Source organism: Ovis canadensis, chromosome 14 (genome assembly GCF_042477335.2).
Source record: "Ovis canadensis isolate MfBH-ARS-UI-01 breed Bighorn chromosome 14, ARS-UI_OviCan_v2, whole genome shotgun sequence".
NCBI classification, from domain to species: Eukaryota; Metazoa; Chordata; class Mammalia; order Artiodactyla; family Bovidae; genus Ovis; species Ovis canadensis.
This window is the reverse complement of record NC_091258.1, coordinates 27,720,553-27,733,258: the sequence shown is the minus strand read 5'-3', so window position 1 is coordinate 27,733,258 and position 12,706 is coordinate 27,720,553. Positions and strand designations below refer to the sequence as shown.

The window sequence follows — 12,706 nt, the reverse complement described above, 5'->3', positions numbered from 1 at the left end:
GGGGACAGACTAGCTGAATCTTGAAGGGCGGGCAGCCAGGGAGAAAGGTTCTATGCAGAGGACAGCAGAGGTGTGGGGGCGGGAAGGCGGCAGGGGCCTCACCCGCCCCAGCGTGTCTGGACCGTATCCTAAGGACAGCAGAGAGGCTGCTGACAAGAAGTCGGGATGCCGAGGCGAACCCTGTGAGCCTCAGTTTCACACTGATCACAGCTCTCTCACCTTCTGGAACTCCACCTGCTTCAGGCACCTCCCCTTGAGGCAGCACCTCCCTACTGGCAGACCCCCAACCCCTGGCAGCCCCCTGGCCCTCAGCACGCTCACTGTGGCCTCAGCAGCCATGCAGACTTCACCCCAGGACCTCACGGCCATGCTAGTCCTGCCCTAGCACCTACCTCCCCTCCTAGGAAGGAGAAAATGCCCCATTTCCGCCAGGGAAGCCCTAGTCTTCAGATTGTGAGAGGTGGTGGGGCGGGGGCAGCTGTGTGGGGGAGGGACTGGCCCAGGAAGCTGTCCCCTCCCCTCTCAGCCTCCCAGCACCCTGCCTAGGGAGAAGTGGCTGTATGGGCTCCCAGCTTCCTTCCAGTGGGCAGCCCAGGGGAGTGGATGCAGTGCCGGCTGCCTCGTCCAGCTTTGCAATGGCAGATCTCAGTGACTGCTCCAGGCGGGTGTATGTTAAGCCTCTCTGGTTCTTTTTATTTTACATTTTAACTGTGAAAATATCATATATGTACCAAAAACTATGTAAGTCATGTTTGTACATCCACACAGAAATGTTCATAGCAGCCAAAAGATACCAACAACGCAAAAGCCCAACGTCTGATGAATAAACAAAATTAGTCCATCAAGCTGCGTGGTTAGAGTTGCATCATGTAAGGCAGGGGCAGAGATCACAGTGCATTTTATAGCTGTTACAGCCCAATTGCCCTTGTGGATATCAGTAACCCCTGACCTGGCACACAAGCTTCCGCCCAATACCGCCACATCCAGGTTAGGATTTCAGCACGTGAAGGGGGCACACACGTTCATTGTGTAACAGGTGGCAGGTGAGCTGTATCTCAGCAAAGCCATCCCCACCACAGCACGGGGGGCAGCCCTGATAGTCAACAGACCCACAGATTGTAGCGCAGCCACACAGGGAGGGTGGCGTGGAGTGAACGGGAACTGTGGGCACACACACACGCAACAACACGGCTGAGCACTGAGCACGGGGAGGAGTCAGAAGGGCGCTCAGCCGCAGTCCCTGGCTCCTGGGACAGGTAATCCGGGAGGTGGGAGGATTGAGGGTCCTGGACTGATCATCTCTGGGAAAGTCTTCAGGAGGTGGCGGCAGGCCAGGGTGTGCCTATTTGGTGGACAAGGAAGACGAGACTCCGATCCCAGGAGGCAGGGGGCCAGCAGGGGCCGCCCCCAGCAAAGGGGAAGGAGGGCCCACTTGAGCCAGAATGGGCTTTGGACTTGCCCCTGGGCTGCCCCGCCAGTCCAGTCAGAGCCCAGACTCTTCCCTGGCCCCTGGACTTGCACAGCTGGCCTCCCACCACCACATGGACCCCCTTACCCCTCCCTCCCTGCCCACCAGCCAGGCCCCCAGCGATGCCTGCACCAGACATCCACCCACACAGTCCGCCTCAGCCTGATTACAGCAGCATTTCCCCAAACAAGGTCACGTTCACGGCTCTGGAGGCTGTACCTCTGGGGGCCATCACCCCAACCCGCTGCAGCTGGGTCTCAGTAGTGCCCCATTTCCCAAAGGGGCTTACGGTGTCAGACAGCCTGCTGAAACCACCCAGCCAATGGGTGAGCTTCCGATTGGGTGGGGGAGACACAGGAGCCCCCCTCGCGGGGACACGTGCCTCATCTAGATGGGGCGCCGGGGGTGTGCACCCCAAGATCACTCCAGGACTCTGCCCTGCCCTCCGCAGAAGAGGGGGTGCCACACAGGCCCTGAAACACCAGAGTCAGGAGACCCCTGACGTGGCCCTCCTCCTGGGGGCAGATGTCACAGCAAGAGGGTGAAGCTGGGTGACAGGGGAGGGTGAGTGGCCCCAGTGGAGGTGGAGCTCGCTTGCTGAGACCCTGGGGGCGGCCCGGAGACAAGCCTCCCCCTCAGAGATGGGTGCCCCCAGGCACCCCGTGAACCAGCCTGAGCGGACTGTGTCCAGGATCCTACTGGGGGCTGGTGCAGGGGGGCCTTGGCTGCCTGGAGAAAGCCCCATGGCCACAGAGGTTCTTTTCCTTTATCCTGGATGATTCTTCCCGAGCACTTCTGCTCTGCAGGACACCTGAGGATGGGGGTTGGGGCGGAGAGGTGGCTGGTGGCGGGGTCACCGCACAGGGTGGGGGTGGGACGAGCACGCCGTCCCTCACTGGGGGCGGGGACAGGGCCCGGCTGGCAGGACTGACAGGACCACCCACTGGTGAGTGATGCAGGCAGGGCCAGGCGTCGGCTCTCCGTGGTCACTGCAGGAGGGTCAGCTCAGGAAAAACGAGGTTGAAATTCAGCCTCCAGGACCTTTAAATGAAAACTGCTGGGCTGAATCCCAAGTCCACGCACCACGCCGACCTTGGAGGACGGGTTTCAACCAGAGATAACTGTTGCGAAAGGGAAAGAAGCCCATGTTGCCGCCCCTGTGTCTGTGCCGAGAGACGGGGGTGGGGGTGAGCCGGGTTCCGTCGTTAGGGGAGCAGGAATCTACAAAAAGTAGGAAGGCCCTCCAGCACTGGCCGTGGGAACTGGAAAAGGGCAGGTGAACAGGATGTAAGAAGCAGGTGCTGGCACCCAGCCGGTCCTCTCCAAGTGGGAAAAATGCTTGTTCACTCTGCTCTCGGACAATAACCCACAGAAACACCACAGCTCAGCAGAGCTCTAGCAAATAAGCAAGCGTTAATTCACACGGAGCAGAAACCAAGCAATTCTGGCCCGTAGACCAGTGAAAGTCAGGGTCTCTCCTCTACCTTTCACTTAAAGCATTGGATGATCCATGCGTTATGTTAGGTGTGTGATTGAAATATGTCATTCGGAAGTTATCACATTAAACAAAAGGCAGGAAGCGGGGCTTGGCCCTGGCTCCAGCTTTTCCAAGTGAAATCCTGTCTCAGAGGAGGCTGGAAACAAGCCTCAATTCCTCGAGCCGCCCTGAGTTCTCAGGTGCTATAAGGGGGTCTGGCCATCCAAGTTTAAGTTGTTAGAACAGTGTTGGTATGTGGCCCAGACTTTACAGGCTTGAGGCTTGTGGGAAGAGGGACTCAGGTGAGGCTGGTGGGGGTCTGGTCAGAGAAGGAGACCTGGTCACTCTTCCTGAGCAACACTCTCCCTGAGTGCCCGAGAACCCAAGGCCCAGACCCCAGGCTCCAGGAGAGGGTGCCCCCGGCCACCCAACCGGCTGGGTGCTTTCCTGCAGTGTCAGCAGGCTGGCAGTCAGCAGCATGGAGGGCAGGCTAATAGTAGCAGTTCCACTTCAGGCTGGGGAGCTGGGGTGCACACCCCGGGGGTGACCAAGGAGGATGATGTCTTGAGCACCTGGCCTGGGACCCTGAGCCCTCCTCCCAGTATGTGAGGTGGCCTCAGTCTGCCTAGATGGCTCTGACATGCTCACCCCACCAATTCTAACTCTTCATTCTCCCAGCCTCAGATAGAAGCCGCTGCTTCCAGGAAGTCTTCCTTGCCTTCACCATTCGTGTGGGTTCAACACTTTCCTCTGATCCCACTGACCCCGAAGTACCCTCAAGCTCCTTGGTGAGCGCCTGCTACTTTGGCCTGACCTCCATTCACTGGTGAGCCTCCCAAAGGCAGGGCAATATTGGTTATGCTCATAGCTGTATATGTACAGCATGAAGTGTACACCCTAGAAACGTTCCTGGATGGGTTGATAACAGCTCTGGTTACCACTTCTCCATGCGGGAGAATATCTGTGAGAAAATTGATGCTGTTTTTTATCTACCAAATATCCACACGTGAGGAAAGGGTGCAGATGAATCCAGGGTGTTCCGTCTGTGATGAGCGCCGAGCTGCGCAGGAGACGCTGGCTGGATACGGCTTAGCAGGGGCAGCTCACGGCTCACTGCCCTGCTTAGACCACGTGAGAAGGGTCAGCACATGGAGGCGGCAGCCCATCCAACCCGCCTCATGTTCCACAAACCCCATGCAGAGCATCTTTCTGTATAATGGAAACAAAGTCAGAAAGCCCTGCAAGGAAGCAAAGGGCAGGAGAGAAAAATACTGATGCAGCAGGCTGGCACACCCCAGGGGAGGATCAAAGACCACTGGTGACCTAGGAAAACATGGCTATAATAGTGCGCACGGCACACCAGTTCTTGTAAGTCATTTTCTAAAAATGAGCAATTCAACAGAGAAATGGGCAAAGGGCATGAACAAAGAGATGACAAAAAAAAAAAAAAAAAAGCTCCTGAACCTCACACAGAATGAGAAAAAGGGAACTTAAACTACAATAAGATTCTTGTACAAATATGACTGGCCAACTCCGGCTTGTACAATTCCACTGGGCCTGCCTGGACCTCCTGAGCCAGATAAATGCATGCATGGGTTGGAGAAGTAATCCCCACACACCCACCGTGCCCAGCCTTCACCACCCCACCCCAACCTGGGGTGGGCAACCACATTCTACACATACGCTTTCTCTTCTTGTGTCTCCCCAGATGGTGCACGTGTGTGTGAGCGCATGTGTAAGCGCACACGTGTGTGAGCGTGTGTGTGAGCGTGTGTGTGAGCGTGTGTCGCATGTGTGTCGCGTGTGTGTCGCACGTGTAAGCGTGTGTGTAAGTGCGTGTGTGTGCGTGTGCGCATGCACCCTCATGCACCCTGCTGTCTGTCAGGATGGTGGGAGATGGGCGTTTATAGCGCAGGGAGCAAGTCTGGACCCCCTCATCAGCCCCCAAGGGGAGTAAAAGCATTTCTAAGAGAGCCCTTACCTGCCAGGTCAACTCACAGTACTACTCTTCGGGTCAGAGGTTACTGCATTTGAGAAACCCCAGCAGGGTCCCAAGTGTGTGTGGGGGCAGGGAAGCCATACGCTGTGTGAGGGAAGCTGGCCAAAATCTATTCAAGTTCCCCTGTCCTGCAAACAGGCAGAAGCTGTAGGAAAACGTGACTCGGTGGTCTGCTGGGGCTTCTCAAATGCTGTAAAGGTGTCCCAGGTAGCGTCAACATTACCTCGGCCTCTATCAAGGCACCTCAGAGAGTGGGAGTGAGGCTGCAGGAAGCCCGCAGGGCTGGGCAGGATACAGGAATCAGCCAGGAGGGTGGAAGCCCTGCCAGCCGACTGAGTGCTTCTTGGCTTTTTTCCCAGTTGGCAGCCAATTCCTCGGGCAAAGGAAGGGTCCCTGGCTGGCCCACCTCTCGCCACCCACTGCTGTACCCTTCCGGGCATGCCCTCTCACCACCCACCTCCAGCTGGAACCTGGCTCTGCCCTGAAGATGAGTGGAACCCTCCCCCTGGCAGCCCAGTGAGACTAAATCTGGGATTCCTTGGGTCCCACTTTGTGCACAAGTCCCAGAATAGAGGGGTTGGGGGCAAACATGCAGAAACCTGACCTCAGAAGCAGGGTCCCTGCAAAAGCCCCTGTCAGGAGGCCCATTTACTGGAGGGGGGGGGTCGGTAAAAAGGCCTGAGTCACTCGTCCTGGGAAACGGGTGGTTATAGTTCCCAAAACTGACGTCAACTTGAGATTCCGTGGCTTTCATGTGGTTCACTGGGCCTTTTACAATTTAATAAAACTCAGTTTGTTAATGTTATAAACTTTCAATCTCAGTTTCTTATACATTAAACCTACAAAATTTAATATTCTGTTTCTCCATCACTTTTAAAGAGTTTTTTATTCACATCTGATTCCATTTATAGACCTAGACAAGCTCCTACAAACATTTTTAATTGTATAATATTAATACATTCAATCCATCGAAGCTGGAGCCCCAGGAGATCTCTGAGCCAATCCAATGTTGTGTGCACACAGTAAGATTTCAACTTCAAATCACACATTGAATTCACATATTTTACATTGTTTTTCCAAAGCTGACCTCTGAGACATCCACAATCCCTCATCCCAAGCTCCTGGAAATGAGTGTTTAGCATTTCAGAGTATATTGATTTTAGGAGTTGGTATCCATTTCCACAGATGCTGTGATGCCCAGCAGCAGCCAGCAACGGAGAACACACAATGACTGTTTCTGCCTCAAGATATTAGAATATTCACTCCAAGTGAGACAAACATTATTATAAATTTTCCCTATCTGAAAAAAAGAAAGACATCCCATTTGTAATAGCATCAAAAACAATAAAGTCCAGGAATAAATTTAATCAAGAAGATGAAAGATCTGGACACTGAAAATTATGAGGCATTGGTGAAAGAAACTGAAGACAGAAATAAACGTTCACAGATCAGAAGATTTAATATATAAATAAATACAAAAAAGCCCCCGTGAGATATCACCTCACACCTGCCAGAAAAGGCAAGGGAAAAAAAGTGTCAGCAAGGATGTGGAGAAAAGGAAACTTTCATGCATTGTTGGTGGGAATGTACATTGGTACAGCTGCTATGAAAACAGTATGGAGGTTCCTCAAGAAATTAAAAACAGAACGACTGTGTGACCCAGCAACTCCACTCCTGGGTATTTATCCAAAGGAAATGAAAACACCCTCAAAGGGACATGTGAACCCGCGTGTTCACAGCAGCACCATTGACAACAGATGCAACCTGAGCGTCCATCAGCGGGTGACAGGTACAAGGATTCTCCCCCACCAGCCCCTGTTCTCTCTGTCACACACACACACACACACACACACACACACACACACACACACACACACGGCAACATCATTCAGTGATTAAAAAAAAGGAAATTCTGCCATTTCTAGAACATCGATGAACCTCGAAGGCATCACGCTCAGTGAAATAAGCCACACAGAGACACTCTCTCTGTTCTCACTGTAGGCACTCAGTTATCTGTGGAATCTAAAAAGCCCAGGTTGTAAAGACAGACAGTAGTACTGTGGCAAGCAGGGCCTGGGCGAGTCGGTCAAATGATTCCCACAGATCTGGAAATCAGATTTGCAGTTGTGAGTCCTGGGCTCGAATGCACAGCCTGGCGACTGCAGCTCACGATACTGTGTGTGAAGTCGAAAGGTGCTCAGGAAGGAGGTGTGAAATTTCATCACACACAGCGAAAAGGCAACGCTGTGAGGTGATGCCAGTGCTAGCTAGCCCTGCTGTGGGAGTCACCCCGCTGTGGGCAAGTGTATCAGTTCACCACGTCACACTCCTTCAGCTGAGTTACTCTCACCGGCGTCTCAGTAAACTTGGAGAAGAAACTGGGGGGGTCCCAGGACTCGCTGTCAGCAGGAGCCAGAGGGCGGGGGTGGGGGGAGCGGGCGGGGCCTGTGAGCGCCTGTGTTTGGGGTGCCCCCTAGTGGAAGCCAGCATCCCGCCTTTTCCCCCTTTGTGCAGGGTTTGGGTCTGGGGGTGTGGATCCAGCTCCTGAGGGGCCCCTAGCCCTGGACTCTTAAGAGTTGGCTGCCCCCCCAGGACCGGCAGGGCTAGGAGGGGGAGTCTGCCATGACTGTCCAGATCAGAGCTCTCAGCCCCTGGTGTGAGGAAACAGTTTATCACAACAAACCACGGGGGACTTCCCTGGTGGTCCAGGGTTTGAGAGTCCACCTCCCAGTGCAGGGGACACGGGTTCGGTCCCTGGCGGGGGAACTAAGATCTCACATACCTTAGGGAAATACAGCCCCACAAGAGCCGATGTGCCACGACTACTGGGCATGTACGCTCTGGAGCTCCAGAGCCACAACAAATAAAAAAAAAAAAAAGCATGGTTACGAAATTCTTCCATTTCAGCAATAAAGTATTCTAGAAAAATTTAAAAATTAAGCAAAAAGCAGATGTCCCTCAACACCTCTAATGCACCAAGTCCCAGGAAAGCTCTGGGTCCCCAGACCCCCAGCACCTCAGAGTGGAGATGTGGGGGCAGCTCCCACGGTTCACCAGCTCGCAATGCTGTCAAACCCTTGGCTCCTGGTCCACTGATGCCAAACAGAAATATGCAGACAGAGTCTGGAGGAAGTAGAGAAGAGTAGCTTTATTATCTGTGCCAGGCAAGATGGAAACACAGCAGGCTAGTGCCTCAAGAACTGTGCCCCCTTTTCTCAGGAACAGGGAGAGGTTTTATAATCCTCTTGAAGGTCTCATGTTTTTTATTCTCTTGCTAAGTATCAAAACAGCCACAGCTGGTATCAGGCAGCAGCCGGGTCTGGTGTTCATGAAGTTATTGGCCCCGACCTTCTTTCTGAAATGCAGGATGCTACAAAGAGAGAGTATGGGGAGAAGCGTGCTAGGTCCAGAGCATAATCTACATGGCTGCTGCTGCTGCTAAGTTGCTTCAGTCGTGTCTGACTCTGTGCGACCCCATAGATGGCAGTCCACCAGGCTCCTCTGTCTCTGGGATTCTCTAGGCAAGAGTCCTGGAGTGGGTTGCCATTTCCTTCTCCAATGCATGCATGCATGCTAAGTCACTTCAGTTGTGTCTGACTCTGTGACCCCATGGACTGCAGCCCACCAGACTCCTCTGTCCCTGGGATTCTCCAGGCAAGAATACTGGAGTGGGTTGCCATTTCCTGCTCCAAATCTACATGGAATCAGAGAGTAATGAGCTTTGTGAAGGACAAGTCCAGCGACAAGTGTTTATTAGTAGTAAAAGCTAAATTGCTTACCTCTTGCAGGTCTGTCAGGCTGGTATGTGCCAAAGGCTGTTCATTCCTGTTTTTGCTGCAACAGCAGCTGCGTTTGTCCCATTCCTGGCCCTCACCTCTTCCTCTGAGGAAACCAGTCCTTAGACATGGGACCCATCCTGTGACCTCATTTGACTTGTTCACACCTGCAAAAACTTATTTACAAGTAAGGCCCCCATCCACAGGCCAGGCTGAAGAACTGAATGTGTCTTTTCTGGAAATACATGACCCCTGAGGATGGGGGAAATGGTTGTTGGCCTTCCCCCTGGAGCTGGGGCCTGCTGTAGGGGCCCCCGGGACATGTGGACTTTCCCTTCCCTTCCCTGATGTGGGGACTGGACATGTTACTCCAGCACAAGGGCAAAACAGCTCTGTCCAAAGGCCTTCCCCTCCCCTGGATGTCGACCGACCCTGTCCCTGCCACCCAACCTGCTTCCTCCCACCTTTCTTTGACCACCCAGCCGAGGCCCTCAGCGCCGGCCAGCACCCAGGCCTGGCAGCAAGAGAGGGCGCCTGCTCTGACGACCCTTCCCCACTGTCGGTCATGAGCCTCAGGGAAACTCACCCTTCAGGAACCCAAGGCCCACACAGAGAGGGAAGGAGTGAGAACCCGCGGCTCTGAGTTCAGAGCTCGAAGCTGCGTCTATCAGCTCTCCCAGAGTGAAGAACTGGGGTCCTAAGAGCCCTATATCTGAAAAATCCACTAACCAGGCTGGTGTTGACGCCACAGGCCTGCACTGCCCGGGGCTGACAGCTGGTGGCTCAGACTCCGGCCACAGGAGGCAGGAGCCGCCGTGTCCCTGGTCTGTGGCTGACGCCCGGGGTGGGATGGGAGGTGGGCTCCTCGCTGGGACTACCTGAACCTTTGACTGGTCAGCTGCCCCCTCCAGACAGAGCCTGGGGCCTCCAGGAGAATCCATGGAGCCTCAGGCTTGAGGCTCCTGGAAGTTAAATCCCCAGAGGGTGGCAGCCTAGGGAGCCACAGCCTCGCCAGTTAACCAGGACTGGGTCCTCTCACCCTGGGCTCGGCGGCTGTTATAGGTCTGGGTTGGGGAGAGTCTGTGCTGGGCAAGGGTCCCAGGTGCCCTCATTCGGGAGTGGGGCTCTTGCCCACGGCCCCCTGTGCCCAAGGCCCTATGCATCTGACAGCCCTGCTGCCCACACCAATCACAGCACTTAAATTTCCTGCTCAGCTTCGTCTCCACAGCAGAGGAAAGAGCAGGCTGGAGCTTCAGGGTTCTGCTCCCTTGGCCGACGGTTGACTCTGAGGATTCAGGGGTGGGGGCCTGGGCCAGGAGTCCTCCCCCGCACAGGGCCACGCCGACAGCCACAATTAGGGATGCTCAGAACAAGGAAAGGACACCCTGCTCCCTCAGGAAATGGATATTTATTTACCAACAGGTGTTTTGTCTCAGGCCCAGTACATCACCCACCATGCAGTCCTTACAAGAACGTGCAAAGCCAACTACCCCCAAAATGTGGTGGCTTAGCATACCAGCAAACACGGACGAACTCATTCCATTTCTAGAGGTCAGGAATACAGGAAAGAATTGCGATGGTCCCAGTGATGTCTCTCCCGAAAGTCCAGGAAGGTGTTATGGGTTCTGGCGAGCCCCTGTTCAGACAGCAAGGGACCAGGACAGCACTGTGTGTGTCCATAACCGAGCCTTGGAGACACACAACACCAAAGCTGCCTGGATTCACGGGGAAGCACTATACACCCCGCTTCTCCAGGGGAGGGTCAGTCAAGGACTTCAGAGTCAGCCTGGTTCGATCCCTGGTTTGGGAAGATACCCTGGAAAAAGCAATGGCAATCCACTCCAGTATTCTTGCCTGGAGAATACCATGGACAGAGTAGCCTGGCAAGGTACAGTCTATGGGGTCACAGGGTTGGACATCACTGAGACTAACACGCTTACTTTTCATGCCCCCAAGTGAAGCAAGGGGTCACGTGCAGGCTGAGGAGAGCAGGACCAGGTGTCCAACTTGACTCTGGACTGGTGCTTAAGTCATCAGCCACCGCAGGTTTACATGAATCCCAAGCCCACCCTGCAAGAAGGAGCTGCTCCAAGAAACATGCTGGAGCAACCTCTGAAGACAGTCAGGCCCAGGTGCCTCCCACAGCAGCCCCAGCCCATGGCACACCTTTGGTCTGCTTGCTCTGAACCCCACAGACTCCACGTGCAATTGTTGTGAGCAAGAGTGAGGCTGCATTCCCAGGAGGGGTGGTGCCGAAGAGCTAGGGGCTGGTGTCTCATTTGCAGGTCTCCACACCAGCTGCCAGGATTTCTGACCACCCTGTCAGGGGCTTCCCTCTCTAGGAGCCCATCTGGATTCCAGAGCCTTGATGGATGGCCTTGCATTGAAACGTGAAAATCCAGAAATTGCATGGGGCTGGTGGGTCTTGCTTCTGCCACTGCCAGCTGTGTGACTCAGGGCAAGTTACTCAACTGTTCTGAGCTTTGCTTCCCTTGTCTGTGAACTGGGAATATTTGCCATCCTTGTGGGCCAGTATCTGTGGGTGGCAAGAGACAGAAGCCCCGTCTCTGACCCCAGTTGGTCTGAGCAGAAAGGGAGGAGCCAGGTCCCCATACCCCGGCACCATTACTTTGTCCACCTCCTCTGTGCCAGCTTCCTTCCCAGGCAGGCCCTGCCCATGTGGCAGCAATGGTCACCAGCTGCTCCTGGTGCCCATTCAGCAGCTTAGCAACTGGCAGAAAAGTCGCAGAACCCAGTCCTTTTGGCCATCCAGGTGGAGTGCCCACCCGGAGCCAATCACTGTGTCCAGGGACAGCACGCTCGCTGAGTGGCCAGGCCTGCATCATGTCTACCCTGGGATTCAGACAGTGGTCCAGGCCCATTAAATATATGGACTGGGAGATGGGCCCCCAGAGGAGGGCAGGGCTGCTGTTACCAAGGAGGTGAGAGTGGTTGGTGCCCATCTGAACCACCCTGGACCATAATCAATTCATTATTTTATTGCCTCTGGGCAGAGCTGGCTGCCTTCTTGGGCTGGGCGCTGGCTGGAAAACTCCTCACATCCTTACAGCTGAGCTGGCTGATGCCTTCCTGCCCCCACCCCCCCAGCGGCTCCCCCTCACCTGCACGTGCCCAGCCGAGCCGCCCACAGGCCAGGTCCCATGGCTGCCTCCCGTGGTCCTTCCATCCACACCTACTCTGGCCCCAGAGTAGGGCATCCCCTAAAAGCGGCCCTGACCCTGATTCCACTCCTCTCCAGGGCGGAAGGGAGAGGCTGGGACCTTGAACCTTGGCCCCTCCCTGCCACACGTGCTCTGAAAGAGGCTACAGCCCATTGAGGCTGCAGCTCCCCCCATGGGCCATCACTGCCGCCACTGCTGTGCATGGACCCCCATCCCCCCATTTTTCTTGGCTTCTGCCTCCCCAGGGATCTCAGCTGACCAGCTCCTCCTGCTGGCTTTGCCCCTGAGCAGTGCCCAGGAACTGTCTGAGGCTTTCTGCTCCTGAAAGGGCAGCCCAGTCATACGAGACTGAGTGGCTGGGTTCTGCTGACACTGGCCCTCCCTCCTTAGGGCCACAGTGTCCACCAGCCTGCATTCCTGCTGCCTCCCAGATGTGAATGGGGGGGGGGGGGCTGCATCTCTGGTGTCCTCTCACCCTCGAAGAGACCAAAATCAGCCCTTCCAGAATTCAGCGGTAGCCAGGTTACCATGGTGATGCCCATTATCCCTGCTGAACAGAAGATGAATCAGGAGCTAAAAATAGGCCCCCAGAGTGGATGGATGGACGGATGGATAGAGGCAGGGGTGGGTGGGCCTGCATTCAGGGTCGGAACAGTCTGTTTTTCCCAGACAAGATAATTTAGGGGGAAATCTCAACCGGAAACCCATGCCCACAGAGCTGGGAGGTACTGCAAGTGGTGCCCCCTTCCCTGACAGAAGCATAAAGCACGCAGCGCCCAGTAGGTCCTCATAAAGCCCAGGGCT

General features: G+C 54.9%; 1 long non-coding RNA gene across 1 annotated transcript; it reads right to left on the bottom strand.

The window, feature by feature from the left end:
- Positions 1 to 8,073: 8,073 nt before the first annotated feature.
- LOC138419756 (uncharacterized) lies at positions 8,074 to 11,987 on the bottom strand. The gene is made up of 3 exons (XR_011249057.1): positions 11,843 to 11,987; positions 8,724 to 10,536; positions 8,074 to 8,314 (listed from the first exon to the last, which is right to left on the bottom strand). It is a non-coding gene; the product is annotated as an uncharacterized lncRNA (long non-coding RNA).
- Between the last annotated feature and the right edge of the window lie 719 nt (positions 11,988 to 12,706).